This window comes from Spermophilus citellus (genome assembly GCF_964194105.1).
Source record: "Spermophilus citellus genome assembly, chromosome: 5".
Taxonomy (NCBI): domain Eukaryota; kingdom Metazoa; phylum Chordata; class Mammalia; order Rodentia; family Sciuridae; genus Spermophilus; species Spermophilus citellus.
The window spans coordinates 57489883-57504112 of NC_138186.1; positions in this window are offsets into that span (position 1 = coordinate 57489883).

Here is a 14230-nt window from a genome sequence, read left to right on the forward strand (position 1 = left end):
GCCATCTGTCCAGTGCTGTTGGTGTGCAGACAGGAGGCCTGGCCAGCAGCCAGGTCTGGGAACTGCAGGATGGCACGCGGGGATTGTGGACTCTGATGTGTGGCGCCTCCCCTGACCTTGGACCTGGAGGAAGCCAGGAGGTCCGGGAAAATGAAAGAATGTCACTATGGTAGGAGATTTGGGTGCCACTAGGAGGACCCAACTGAGGAAGGCCTTGGAAAGTGGGCACACAGGGACACCAGTGAGTGCTGCCTCCAGATGTGTTGGCTGGAGGGACTCTGGAAGGCTTGGAAGGCCCTCGGAGAAAGGGCCAGCCAAGCCGGGTGACACAGCACACAACTCAGGAGGCTGAAGCAGGAGGATCTCAAGTTTGAGGCCAGTCTGGAAACTGAGTGAGACCCTGACTCAGTGGTGGAGCTCAATAGTGGAGTGCCTGCAGCATGCGAGAGGCCCTGGATCCAATTCCCTGGATGGGGGAAAAGAAAGAAAAATCAGACGAAATTGAAACTTCAGAAGGAACATGTAGGGGAGCAACCCATACCTTGGGAGTGGGTTTCAGGGGTGGTGGCAGAGGGGGTTGTAACAGGCCCCATGGAGGGCTCACTGGAAACTTAGAAAGTAGGTAGGAAGGGACCTGCCCTGGGTCTCACAGGCGGGCCAGGACGGAAGCCCCTAGGCCCCAATGTTCATTCATATGTCTCTCTGTGTCCTTTTGTTCAATTTTATTTAGCTACTGCATGCCCAAGGTATAAAAGTTTCAAAAGCCCACCCTGTGTAGATATAAGCATTTACACGTTTTCTTTTTCCACAAAAATGTGAGGACAATTTGCACGTTACGCTGTCCCCTTTATTGGAACACTTCCCACTTGACAAGCTCCACTGGGAGTGTCCTTCTCAGCACGCTGCAGAGCTACCTGGGGTTCAGTAGGTGGCCGAGCCACTGCCCAGTGACTGAGCTCTGCTCTCAGCCACTCAGTTATCACAAGACTGTGAACATACCCTTTTGCATGAATAAGCTGTTTCGAGAACATTCCTGAAGGTGACATTGCTGGGCTTATGGGTGTCTGCATTTGTAACCGTGGCAGGTCTGCCCAGTCATCCTCCATAAGGATGGACCAGCCCCCACCCATGTGGCCTTGGGGTGTCCATCTCTCCCACATCCCTAGCTCTCTGGGTCTGAGAGGAAAGACAGTGGAGGGAAACTCCCAGGGTTCTCTGGTTCTGCTCAGCCTCAGCTCTGAAGGAGGTGAAGGAGGCCAGGAGGATGGGGTGGAGTGAGGGGCTCCTGACCAATTTGGTGTCTGGTCCAGGTGGGTAGGAAGCCCCCCCCCCCCCGCCCGCCCCAGCACAGCCAGCAGGGGCAGGAAGAGGCGCCCCTGCAATCCAAACACTGATTTCCTGCTGCAGGCCCTGGGCTGTTTTCTTTAGGACAGCGGCTGAAACCAGAGAAGCTGAGCTGGTTGTGGGTAGGATAGGGAAGGACAGAGCCAGCCCCCAACACGCACGCACGTACCCCTTCCTGCCTACACACAGGCCCACAGCCACGCACACCTCCCTACAACACAAATACACCTTCACACCCAAACTGAATTGAACCACACCCCCTTCACACGCACATTCCATAGTCACACACCTACACCCCCCCACACACACCACATGCACATCGCATCCACACAAATTTGCACACACATAAGCACATCGCAGATCCTAGGGCCAAGCTGCAAGAGCCATGTCCGCCTCCCTTTGCCCCACACCTGCCCTGCCACCTTGCCCAGGTGAGTCTCATCCCCACCAGGAAACAGGTGGCTTTCACCTGGATACCACCCACCTACCCTGCCTAGCCATCCTCCTGGGGAAGCCCTTGTTTTGGACTCTTTCTCTTTTCCGCAGTTGTCCTCTATCAGCTCCTGTCTCTGCTTCTGCAGCCAGGTAGGCTGGACCAGGTGACAGATCTCAGCTGGCTCTGCTGTGGGCCCCAGGGACAAGTCCTCAGTTTCCTTGTTGCACACTAGAACAGCACACAATGCTGGGAATCTAATGGTGGCCAAGTGTCCGGGGAATACTCTGCCCCTCTGTTTTCACTCATCTTTGGAGCAACAGATGGGTCACTTGCCCAGGAGACTTCCTGAGAGGCCACCCTCTTCTGCTAGGTTGTCTGAGAAGAGGAAGGCCTTCCCACACTGTAGGAAGCAAGGTGGAAAGGCCAAGTGAAGCTGTCCTAGGCCAGGACCATCCCGTGACCTGTGCGCCAGACCTGAAAGACGCTGCCCCGTGACAGATCAAGATGTGGAGCCCGGCACTGCTTGGGAGGGCAGGGTGTCACTCACATCAGTCTCCTCCCTATTTACTGGCTGTTTTCGTCAGATTTTTAAAAATTTTTTTAATGACCAAAAGACCTGGCAAGAACAATTAGAGGAGGAAAAGTTTTCTGGGAGGCTCACGATTTCAGAGATCTCAGTCCATAGATGGCCAACGCCATTGCTCTGTGGCAATACATCATAACGGAGGAGTGTGGTGGAGGAAAGTGGCTCAGGACATGGCCACCAGGAAGCGGAGAGAGAGAGAGATTTCTCCTCTCACCAAGGACAAAATAAACACCCATGACATGCCCTCAGTGACCTGGCTCCTCCAGCCACACCCTACAGTTACCACCTGGTTAATCCCAGCATCAGTGGATCAATGCTCTAATTTGGTTAAGGATCTCTTTATCCAAACGTTTTACTGTGACCTTTCTTGCACTGTCTCACTCGTGAGCTTCTGGGGAACATTTTATGGCTAAACCCAACACTGGTGCCCTCTGTTCCTGTGCCCAGACCTGGGCACACTGAGTTTCAGGACACAACCGTCCTGGCTCCATGTGAAGCTGCTGGCCCCTGCCCCTAGACAGGTATGTCCTAGGGCCTTCAACAGTCCCCCAAGAGATGAGCCAGTAGTGGAGGACCCGGGGCTGGTGGCTGAGTCTCTCAGAACCACTGCAGACCCTGCCAGGCTTTGGGCAACAGGTCTTTACAACAGCTACAAAAGCAGTATGGCCGCCCTCAGAAGGGACCTTGTGCAAAGATATGGGAGAAGCAGGGACAGCGGCCTCAGGCCACAGATGGGAGCAGGAGGGCACAGAGACCACAGGGCTGCCGTCTCATATGGGTGCTCCTTGCTGTGTTCTAGGATGAAGAATGGGATGGTGGCCATAGCCACAGGCCCTCGGTGACTTTACTGCCTTCTCCCCACCCTGCCTCCTCTCTCTACCCCACAGTTCCTGCTAGATCTGCTTTTTTGTGGGTAATGGCCTCATTCCTGCAGGTAGACAGGGAATGGGGTGAGAAGGGTAGGTCCATCCACATGCTGTGTCTACTGGACAGGTCTCAGATCCGCTCCTCAGGGCACCCTATATAAAAGGCCAGGGAAGGACTCTGATTGGCCCAGCATGCCTTAAGATTCATCATTGAGCCAATCACTGTGCCAGGGGGTAGAGGGCTATGATTGGCCAGGCCAAAGTCATGTGACAACCTTTGTGGCCAGGAAGGAGTGACTTAGTCTCTCCTCCAGAACCAGATAGGAAGGGGGGAAGCTCCCCTAAGAAGTGGGGGTGCTGTAACAAAAAAGTGGGGAAGGCTGTCCAATTAAACCTGGAAACTGCACACAGTGGCACACGCCTATAATCCCAGTGACTCGGGAGGCTAAAGCAGGAGGATCGTGAGTTCAAAGCCAGCTTCAGCAACTCAGCAAGACTCTATTTCTAAATAAAATATTATAAGGGCTGGGGATGAGGCTCAGTGCACCCCTGGATTCAATTCCTGGTACCAAAAAAAAATTTTTTTTTGGAAATCATTGTAGGATCAGAATACCATAGGTGGGTTCAGAAGAGGTGCTTTCGTGGAGGAAGCCTGACTAGAAACCTCAAAATGCTACTCAGGGCATGAGACTGGAGGAGTCAGTCAAGGAGCAGATCTCCCAGCACCCAGAGCTTAGGGAGGAGAGCCAGGCTCAGTCTCAGGCTCCAGCAGAGGGAGGTAAGACCAAGAAGCGGACAGACAGGCAGATGTTCTAGCTCCAGGTGAGAGGGCACACTCCAACAGCAAGGACAGCCCCAAATGGAATGGAAAGCCATGTCAGTGGGTGGGGTCCTCCCTGTTCCAAGGACTGTTCTGGGTCTCAGAGATGTTGATGGGTTTTGACTGTGTGGCATGGAGCACAGAAGGGGGTGAGTTGTCACAGGGGGCCACCACCATCCCTTCTAGCCCAGACCTTCCATGGTTCAGCCACATGGACAGTGGCCACATGATAAGAGAGAAACACAGGGACGGAAGGTGGACAGGGCAGTGACGTGAGATGAAGAAAAGGGAGCAGAGGGAACGAGCCACACAGCATGGTGCAGAGAAAGGTCCTGGGGACAAGTGGAGCAGGCGGGCTGTGGGCACTTGTCCCTTGGCTGCTGTGGGCACTTGTCCCTTGGCTTCTCCCAAGGTCGCCCTCCGTGGGTGCCCCTCAGCCTGGGTCCCACCCGGACATGGAGCCTCTGCAGAGCTGGGCAGCTCAGCATTAATTAGGGGCCCAGCTAATGGTTCGGAAGATTGGCCAGTTCTAGGAACACTGATGAATAGAGACCTCGGTGAGATTTATTCCTAATTATCTCATTTGTCTCCCCCCATTACTCTTTATGGCCAGGATTTATGGGACCATTAGGGGGGCCCAGCCAGGCCACGGCGAGTGTCAGCCTTGAGATGCTTCATAAGAATAACAATAATAACACACACCCTGGCCAGATTAATGGAGGATTTGCCTTCTTGCCCTCTTCATCCCTGTCCTTGGGATCCCAGATACCTGCTGTCCCCAAGTCCCTCTCCCTTCTGGACTCTGGTTCACAGCTCTAGGTCCTCACCCACCCGTGGAGTTCAAGCCTGTGACCCCTCTCTGCCTACCACCCCACCCTAAGCCGATCTCAGCTCTTCTCAGAAGCCACCGACTGGGGGGCTCAAGATAGCTGAGGGTGGATCTGGTTCCAAAGGAGGCAAAGTCTGCATCAGTAATGGATGTGTTTGGCAAGCAGCAGCAAATCCAAATACCCGGGGCTTAATCCATAAGGACATTTATTGTCTCCTTAAGTAGATTTGGGGGACCCCCAGGCTGATCAGGAGACTCAAAGGCACCATCAGAGGGCCTGACTTCCATCTGTCATGCTCAGAATGTGGTCCACATCTCCCCTCCTGGTCACATATAGCATCCCACAAAGAATGGGCACGTAGGGAAAAAGGACCTTGCCTTCCTGAACCTTTTATGAGAGCAAGGAGGGAATCATTTCTGGAAGCTCCTAGCAGGCTTCTACCTAAATCTTTGCCAAATTTGGACTTCAGTTAGTAAAGTTCCCTGAGACACAGACTGCAGACAAGGATTCAAGTTCAGAGGCTGGGGCTGGGGCTCAGTGGCAGAGCGCTTGCCTAGCACATGTGAGGCACTGGGTTCGATCCTCAGCACTGCATAAAAATAAACAAATAAAATAAAGGCATGCTATCCATCTTAAAAAAAAAAAAAAGAAAGTGCAAATAGTTTGTTGGGGGGAGGGCGCTCCAGTTAACGCTGGGTGGGGGGTGTGAGACTAGAAGGTGGGGGGACAGTAAAGGGTGTATCATCAAATGGGTCGCCGCTGTGGGCCAGGAGAGGATGGTTCCCAGGCAGTGATTATCTGCTGGCTCTTCACCAGCTCTGGAAAAAGCTCTCAGAAGCCGTGGCCAGGGTGCTCCCTGCTGGGAAGGACCAGGGAAAAAAGGTGGCCAACACAGAGCCTTCCCCATCACTTGCCAAGGGGAAAAATTACTGATAGCCAGAACAATCCTGACTCCTGTAGGGCACAGGAAAAGGGAGCCACCCCCAGGATCTGGCCCGGAGCCCTTCCAAGCCTCCTTTCAGGGCAGGCTTCTACCCTCTGCCATGATGGCTGGCCTCAGGGGGTGAGCAGTTTCCACTTCAGCATGAGGAGAAGGTGGGAAAAAATCCCACACAGAGAAGGCCAGTCCCAGGCCCAGTTGCTGTCCTCTGCCTGCTAAGTGCAAGGCAAGATCCCTTCCAGACCCTCCCCCACAGGCTGTAAAGCCCTCCTCCGGCTCCACCTGTGGGGTGTCAGGATCCTGCTGCCCCTGCCCTGAGGATGGACGAGTCCAGTTTCTTCTATCCAGGTGCCCACTCTTTGGTTTCAGGTGACTGCCTACCCCATGAGCCTGGCGTGCCCTTGGAACCCTCAAACACCTACTGGGAGTATGAATTGGTGCCTCTTTCAGATAGCACCTACTAAAGTGGCTATCCATGTACCATAGGAACAGGCTGAACATGCACGCACCAAAACATTCACAGCAACACCCCAAGTGGAAAGCCCAGCTGTCTATTAATGTCAGAACAGATACACCAGTTGTGGTATGTTCGCCCAAGGGGATCCCACCCAGCAGTGAGCATGAAAGATCATTAAGTGCTCACAGCAACCTAGATAAATCTCACAGACTGGAATCCATTCCAAGAAGACAGGCACCAAGGAGAGCATGCGCAAAGACCATGGCACCATCTGTGGTGGTGAGCTCAGAATCTCCTTTGACCGGCGGGTAGGGCCTCCCAGGACGAGCCTCACCTGTGTATTTTTCCATTCTTTGGATCCTACAGAGGCTTTTTCAATCCACAGGTGGATATACTCCTGTATCCTAAGATCTCCCTGCCGCTTTTCTGGAAAGTAAGGTCCCATGACAGGTGAGGGTCATGCAGAAGAGAAAGGTCTTGCCGGAAAAAAGGAACTCACATCTTGTCATCTACTAACACTGTGTTTTAATCTATATCCAAGCCTGACAGCTTCAAGAAACAATGTGTTATTCCATATCATCTCCATGGTCAGGAATTTGAACACAGCTGAGCCGATGGGTCTGGTTTGGGATCTGTCACAAGAATGCAGTCTGGGGATCAGGCAGTGCTGTGGTTGATGGGACTGGGGGAACCTGCTTTACATGGCAGGCAAGTCCATGCTGGCCAGTAGCAGAGGTCTCAATCTCTGGACATGAATACCTTGCCACAGGCCTGAGTGACTTCACACATTGTAGCTGACTTTCCCCCTAAACAAGTGAGCCAAGACAGCAAAGCAGGAGCCCCCATGTGTGTTATGACCTAGCCATGGAGTCCCACCCCAGTTCACTGTGCTCAGTGTGGAAGGGATGCAAGGTGTGAAGACTTGAATATAGGAAGCCAGGATCATTGGGAACCATCTTGGAAGCTGGCTACCATATTTATTATGAGCCAGACTCCATAGCCTACTTCTTCTTCACACATTTGTGTTAGAAATTTGTTTTAAGTTTCTTCATTTCTTTTTGGTACTGGGAATTGAACCCAGAGCTACATCCCCGACTTTTTTTATTTTTTATTTCGAGACAGGGTCTTGCTAAGTCACTAAGGCTGGCCTTGAACTTGTGATCCTCCTGTCTCAGCTTCCTGAGTCTCTGGGATTAGAGGTGTGCACCGCCATGCCTGGCTGTATGAAGTTTTGATATCATGCTGTGTGCTTCTAAGTGCTCAGTACCTGTGTGGTAGGAACCATCTCCATTTTACAGATGAGAAAATTGACCTGGAGAAGTGCACTTACTCTTTCCAGATACCGTCTCCAATGGGGTCCAGTAGCGAATGGGGAAAGGGCTCTGCTCCCTGAGATCTCAGAGCTCCAGTTTCCTTCCAGCTCACTGCCCTGCCATAAGATATGGTGGCAACTACATTTCAGACAGCAAATGGAGGGGAAAAGGAAAAACAGAGCAAAGGGATCCTGCCAGGTGTCTCTTAAAGGAGACTCCTGGAAGCTGCTGAAGCATCTGCTAACTTTCCCGATACCTGGAACTCAGTCTCATGGTTACATTCAGCTGCGAAGGAGGCTGGGAAGTGTAATATTTTTTTCTGGGTGGTCCTACACTCATCTAAAATTCCTATTCTTGTGGGGAAAATGAAGAATAGATATTAGGGGGTAGCTGGATGTCTCAGCTACTCTACCTAAGAGCTGTTTACCTCTTCCTTCTCCTCAGTAGACCTCTGATGAACGTCACTGTCCTCCAGGCAGCCATGAACTTCTAGGAGAGCAGGTTTCATCTCCAGAGCATGAATCATGGTTACTCTAAGCCAGTCCTGGTGGTTGCATGCCTGGCTGGTGATTGTTTCAGGAATGGCCATGTGACACCATTCTGGTCTATGAAGCGTGAGGGTAACTCTCCAGAGGCTTCTAGGACATAAGACAGGGATATTATCACTTTTGTCCTTGTTTTCTAAACGAAGGAGCCACCTTGAGACTATGAGGGGAGCCCATCCAGGAGGTTAAGACGACTCCCCAAGGATGGAAAGAAGAGAAACATCTGCTTCTAAAGACGTGTCCATCAGGGGATTAACCAACCCTGGAACCACACTGCCTGTGCGTTTCCTGATATCTGATGATTCCTGAGCCATTCTTAATTGAATTTCTACCTTTTATAGCTAAAAACACACTGACAGCTCTTGACATTAGTTTCTCTTTGGGAGGAATGGATGGGTCACCTCAAAGTCTCTCTTTCCTGGTAAGGAATTCAGAGAGCTCTGCATATACCATATTGGTGACAGAAATCCTGTGCAAACTGACTTAAGCAAAAAAGGAATTAGCTCTCATAGCTGGAAGGGACATTCTGGTATTTGTAAAATTAAAGAAAAGGCTTCAGTAATTGAGTTAGGAGTGGGAACCCAATGCCACCAGAATTCTCTCTTTCCTTTCTTCTACCCCAGCTCTGAAACTCTCTGAATGTTGGCCTCAGTGTCTCCTATTGTGGGCAAATCTTTCCACATAGGTAATGGGGAGAGAGCAAGGTGAACAGGAATCAGATGTACTGGCAACCCCAGTGGGAAAAGGATCCTTTGCATATTTTTTAATCCCAGGACAGGAAATTGGGTGGTTCTCTTGAATCAAATACCCATCCTGAGGATGATTCCCGATTGCCAGGAGGACTGGACATCGTGATTGGTCAAACCTGGGCTGTCTGCTTACCCCAGATTGGAGAAGGTATAATGATAATGAGAACTTCATCCAAAGCTCCTTGACATAGAGAAGAAGAGAAGTTCCCCAAAGTACAGGGGCTAGGGTTTCAGAAGTGGGGAAACATTGCTGGGAAGACAAGCGCTTGCCCCACACATGTGAGGCACTGGGTTTAATCCTCAGCACCACATAAAAATAAATAAACAAAATAATGATATTATAAAAAAGAAAGTTGCCATGCATCCTGCCAGGATACTGAATGAAATCATGCAGCCTGTTGACATCCCAGTTCTGGAAGCTCTGGGCCCCTGAGAAACTACCACTGTGTTCACACATTACTGACAGTCCCATGGGGAAGCCCCCGCCTCTGAATGGTCCAACCATTCACCTTCTCAGCCCGGCTCACCCTCCAGTTCAGGGGCTCTGAGCTGCTGCTCCCTCCAGATCCACCTGGGCCTGCAGGGTGGCTGTCACAGGCCGAGAGGCTCCAGCTGCAAGGATGAAAAAGAGGAAGAGCAGGGGTCCTGTGGAGCAGGGGGACAAGTCCCACAGAATCCAGGTCAGGAGGGAGGGAGAACCCTTCAGGACATCCTACCCACTAGCCCCTGCCACACCCCAGGGGTTATTTTGAACAGAATGAAAATGAAAACACAACTTATTAAAATTTGTAGGATGCGGCTAAAACAGAAATGGGAGGGAAATTTATTAATTTAATTTTATTTTTTGGTACTGGGTATTGAACACAGGGAAGCTTTGCAACTGAGCTACCCCCCCCCCCCCAGCACTTTTAAATTTTTTATTTGGAAACAGGGTCTATTTTAAGATTTTTTAAAGCTGTACATAGACATAATATCTTTATTTTTTTAATATTTATTTTTTAGTTTTAGACACAATATCTTTATTTTATTTTTATGTGGTGCTGAGGATCCACCCAGTCCCTCAGGCATGTGAGGCAAGCACTCCACCACTGAGCCACAACCCCAACCCTGGAGACAGGGTCTTGCTGAGTTGCTTTAGGGCCTTGCTAAATTGCTGAGGCTGGCCTTGAACTTAAGATCTTCCTGCCTCAGCCTCCCAATTTGGGATTACAGGCCTGGTGCCGCAGTCTGGCTGGGCACAAAATAACCGAGCCGCCACGAGGCACTTGTAGGTTCAAAACAGGAACTCCTTTACTATCCGAACTCCCTCGAATGCCACTCACGGCCCTTCCAGGAACCCACCAACGGGAAATTCCTCCTCCGGAACTTCCCCGACCAACACGAACTCCCCAGGCATCCCCACAGGCATCCCCACGAGAACTCCAAAGTAGTGGGTGCCGGTGGACAGCAGGGGTTTAATATGCAATTGAATACACACTTTAACATAACCATCATCATCTCAATGGCTCGCTGGAGTCACCTCTCAACCATTCCCTTCTGGCAAAAATGCCTTGCTTCATTCCGACTCAGCTGTGGCTTTCAGCAGCCTGGACCACCACATCTGACCAAAAGAAAAATGTATACTGCTAAAGACTTTATTAGAAAAGAAGATAAATGTCAAATCAGTGATCAAAACTTTTACCTAAGTGGGACATGGTGGCACATGCCTATAATCCCAGCTACTCAGGAAGCTGAGGCAGGAAGTTCAAGGCCAGAATGCGCAACTTAGAGAGACACTGTTTTAAATAATAAAAATAAAATAGAATAAAATTAACTGGGGATATATATCAATGTAGAGTGCCCCTGGGTTCAATTCTCCAGTACTGCAGGGCCAGGCGCTATGGTACATGCCTCTAATCCCAGCAGCTCGGGAGGCTAAGGCAGGAAAATCACAAGTTCAAAGCCAGCTTTAGCAACTTACCAAGGCCCTAAGCAGCTTAGCAAGGCCCTGTTTCTAAAATAAATATAACAAAGGGCTGAGGATGTGGCTCAGTGGTTAAGCACTCCTGGGTTCAATTCCCGGTACCCTTAGTACTGCAAAAACAAACAAAAATTTCCACCTAACAGAACTAGAAAAGAAAAGGAGATAAAGCCTAAAATTGGCAGAAAAACAGATATTGCAAAGATCCATCAGAAATCAATAAAATAGATTATACAAAAACAATAGAGAAAATGATGAAACTAAAAGTCAATTCTCTGTGAAAAATTAATAAAGTCAAAAACCTCTTGTCAATACAACCTTACCAGTAAAAAATTTTTACAATAACATGGAAAACTATTACATTCTTAGCAATAAACCTGACAAAAGATGTGTAAGTCTGGTACAGTAAAAAAAAAGTCAGGGGCTGGGGTTTGCGGCTGTGTGTAGAGCACTTGCCTAGCATGTGTGAGGCACTGGGTTTGATTTTCAGCACCACATATAAATAAATGAATAAAATAAAGGTCCATCGACATCTAAAATTTTTTTTAAAAAATCAAAGCACATTGCTGGGAGAAATTAAAGAGTAAATAAAAAGACATACTATACTCATAGATAAGAAAGCTCAATATTGTTAAAATGTTATTTCTCTTTAAAATTTATCTATAGATTCAATGCAGTGCCAGTCAAAATTCCCAAAGGCTGTTATGTGGAAATCAAGCTGATTCTATAATTCATACAGAGAGAAACAGTGCCTAGAATAGCCAAAGCAATTTTGAAAATGAAGGAAAAGTTTGGAAAACTTATACTGCCTGACTAATAAACCTGCCATAGTCAAGACAAATAGGTCAACAGAATGGAAAATCTAGATGTAGACCCAAACACATATAATTAATTTATCCTTAACCAAAGCACCAAGGCAATTCAGTAGAGCCTGGACCTTCCCTTCAACAAATGGTTATGGAACAATTAGCGGCCTATCTATAAAAAATGAACTTTGAACCACACTTGCACCATATGCAAAAATTAACACAATGAATCACAGGCCCCTATACATAAAACCTAAAACTATAAAAGCTCTAGAAGAAAATGTAAGAGAAAAATCTTTGTGACTTTGGGCTTGATATATAGTTCTCAGTGTACAAAAAGCATAAATCATAAAAGAAAAAATCAATAAATTCAACTTTAGTTAAAATTAAAAACTTCTTTTCCCCCCAAGATACTGTTAAAACAATAAAAAAACAAGCCACAGACTGGTATATATTTACCAATAACATAGGTGGGCTGGGGATATAGCTTAGTTAGTAGAGTGCTTGCCTCACATGCACAAGGGCCTGGGTTCAATCCCCAGCACCACAAAAAAATAAATTAAAAAAAAATAACATAGGTAATAAAGGACTTGTATGTAGCATATATAAGGAACTCTCAAAATGCAGTAAAGAAAACAAGAAACCCAATAAAAATGGACAAAAGATTTAAACAAATACTTCACCAAAGGGGGAAAAAAGAGATGGCAAATAAACATGAAAAAATGTAGTCGTTAGGGAAATTAAAATTAAAACTACAATGAAGTGTTACTACACCTATATTAGAATGCCAGAATCAAAGACTTGACTGTTCTGGGGCTGGGGCTGGGGCTGGGGCTGGGCTGGGACTCAGTGGCAGAGTGCTTGCCTAGCATGTGTGAGGCACTGGTTCGATCCTCAGCACCCCATAAAAAATAAAATTAATAAACAAAGATGTTGTGTGTCCCTCTACAATTAAAAAAAAATTTTAAAAGACTGACTGTTGCAAATATTATTGAAGCTTGGAAAGAATTGGAATTCTTAGCCCCACATGGTGGCACACACCTGTAATCTCAGTGACTCAGGGGGTTAAGGCAGGAAGATCTCAAATTCAAGGCCACCCTCAGCAACTTATTGAGACCTTGTTTCAAAAAATAAAAAGGCCAGCAATGTAGCCCCAGTGGGAAGGCACTCGAGATCATCCCCAGTTCCAAAAAAAGAACCGGTGTTCTCATGTGGTGCTGGTGAGAAGGTAAAATGTTACAACCACTTGGGACAGTTTGGCAATTTCTTAAAAAGTTCAACATTCACCTACCACATGACCTAATCATTCTATATCTAGGTATTTACCCAAGAGAAATGAAAGCACATATTCCTACAAAGATATATTAATGGCATTATTTATTTATTCATTTGGTACTGGGAAGTGAAGCCAGGAGTGCTTTATCGCTGAACTACATCCTCAGCCCTTTTTATTTATATTTTTATTATTATTATTATTACTAATTTTGGCACCATGGATTGAACAGGAACACTTAATCACTCAGCCATGTCCCCAACCCTTTTTGTATTTTATTTAGAGACAGGGTCTCACTAAGTTGCTGAGGCTGGCTTTGAACTCGTGATCCTCTTGCCTCAGCCTCCCAAGCTGCTGGGGTTACAGGCATGTGCCTACACATCAGGCTCACAATAGCCAAACTTCTAAAGAACCCACTGTCTATCAACAGTTGAATGGATAAACAACTTGTAATACATCCATACAATAAAATATTACTCAGCCATAAAAAGGTACAAAATAGTGATACATGCAACAATGTGGACAGATCTCGATTGCGAATCTCATTAGCTTCACAGATGAATCTAATCATGCCCACTAAAAGAAGCTAGGGAAAAAAGGATGCAGACTCTCTGATTCCGTTTCTGTAAAATTCTAGAGAGTGCAAATTAATCTCTAGCCCAGAGAGCAATTAGTGTTTGTCTGGGGATGCAGGGGGGTGGACAGGGAGCACGAGGGAGGAGCTACAGTATCACAAGGGCCTTTTGGAGGTGATGGATACACCTTCATAGCTCCATAGGTGGATCCAGATGTCAAAGCTTCCAGGTTGAGCAGTTCAAATCACTGTCAGCTGTATCTCAATAAATCCATTTTAATAAAGGGAGAAGGAATGATTTTGCAGAGGAAAACTGAGGCAGAGCAAGCAGGGGCCAGTACAGGGTAGTGCCTGAGCACTTTGACTTTGAGGGCCAGCCTATCGGGGTCCTGCTCTGGCTCCACCACTTACTAGACGTGCCGGGCATTATAGACAACACCGGGATGGGCATCCTTGAACACACGTCCTTCTATGTTATTTAACTTCTCAGCAGCTCAGTTTTCTCATCTGTATAATGGGGATAACAATGTCATCCATATCACCGAGTTATGGAATTAAATCAGTGTGTATGTCTGCGTGTGTGTATGTCTGCGTGTGAGTGTGTTGTGTGTGTGTATGTGTGTGTGTGCGCGCGCTACCTAGACTGGTTTCCCAGCACGTAGTAATTCTAGGTTACCAAAAGCTGGGTAGGGTGTTAAGGAGGCAAAAACACATATGTTCCCATGTGCCTG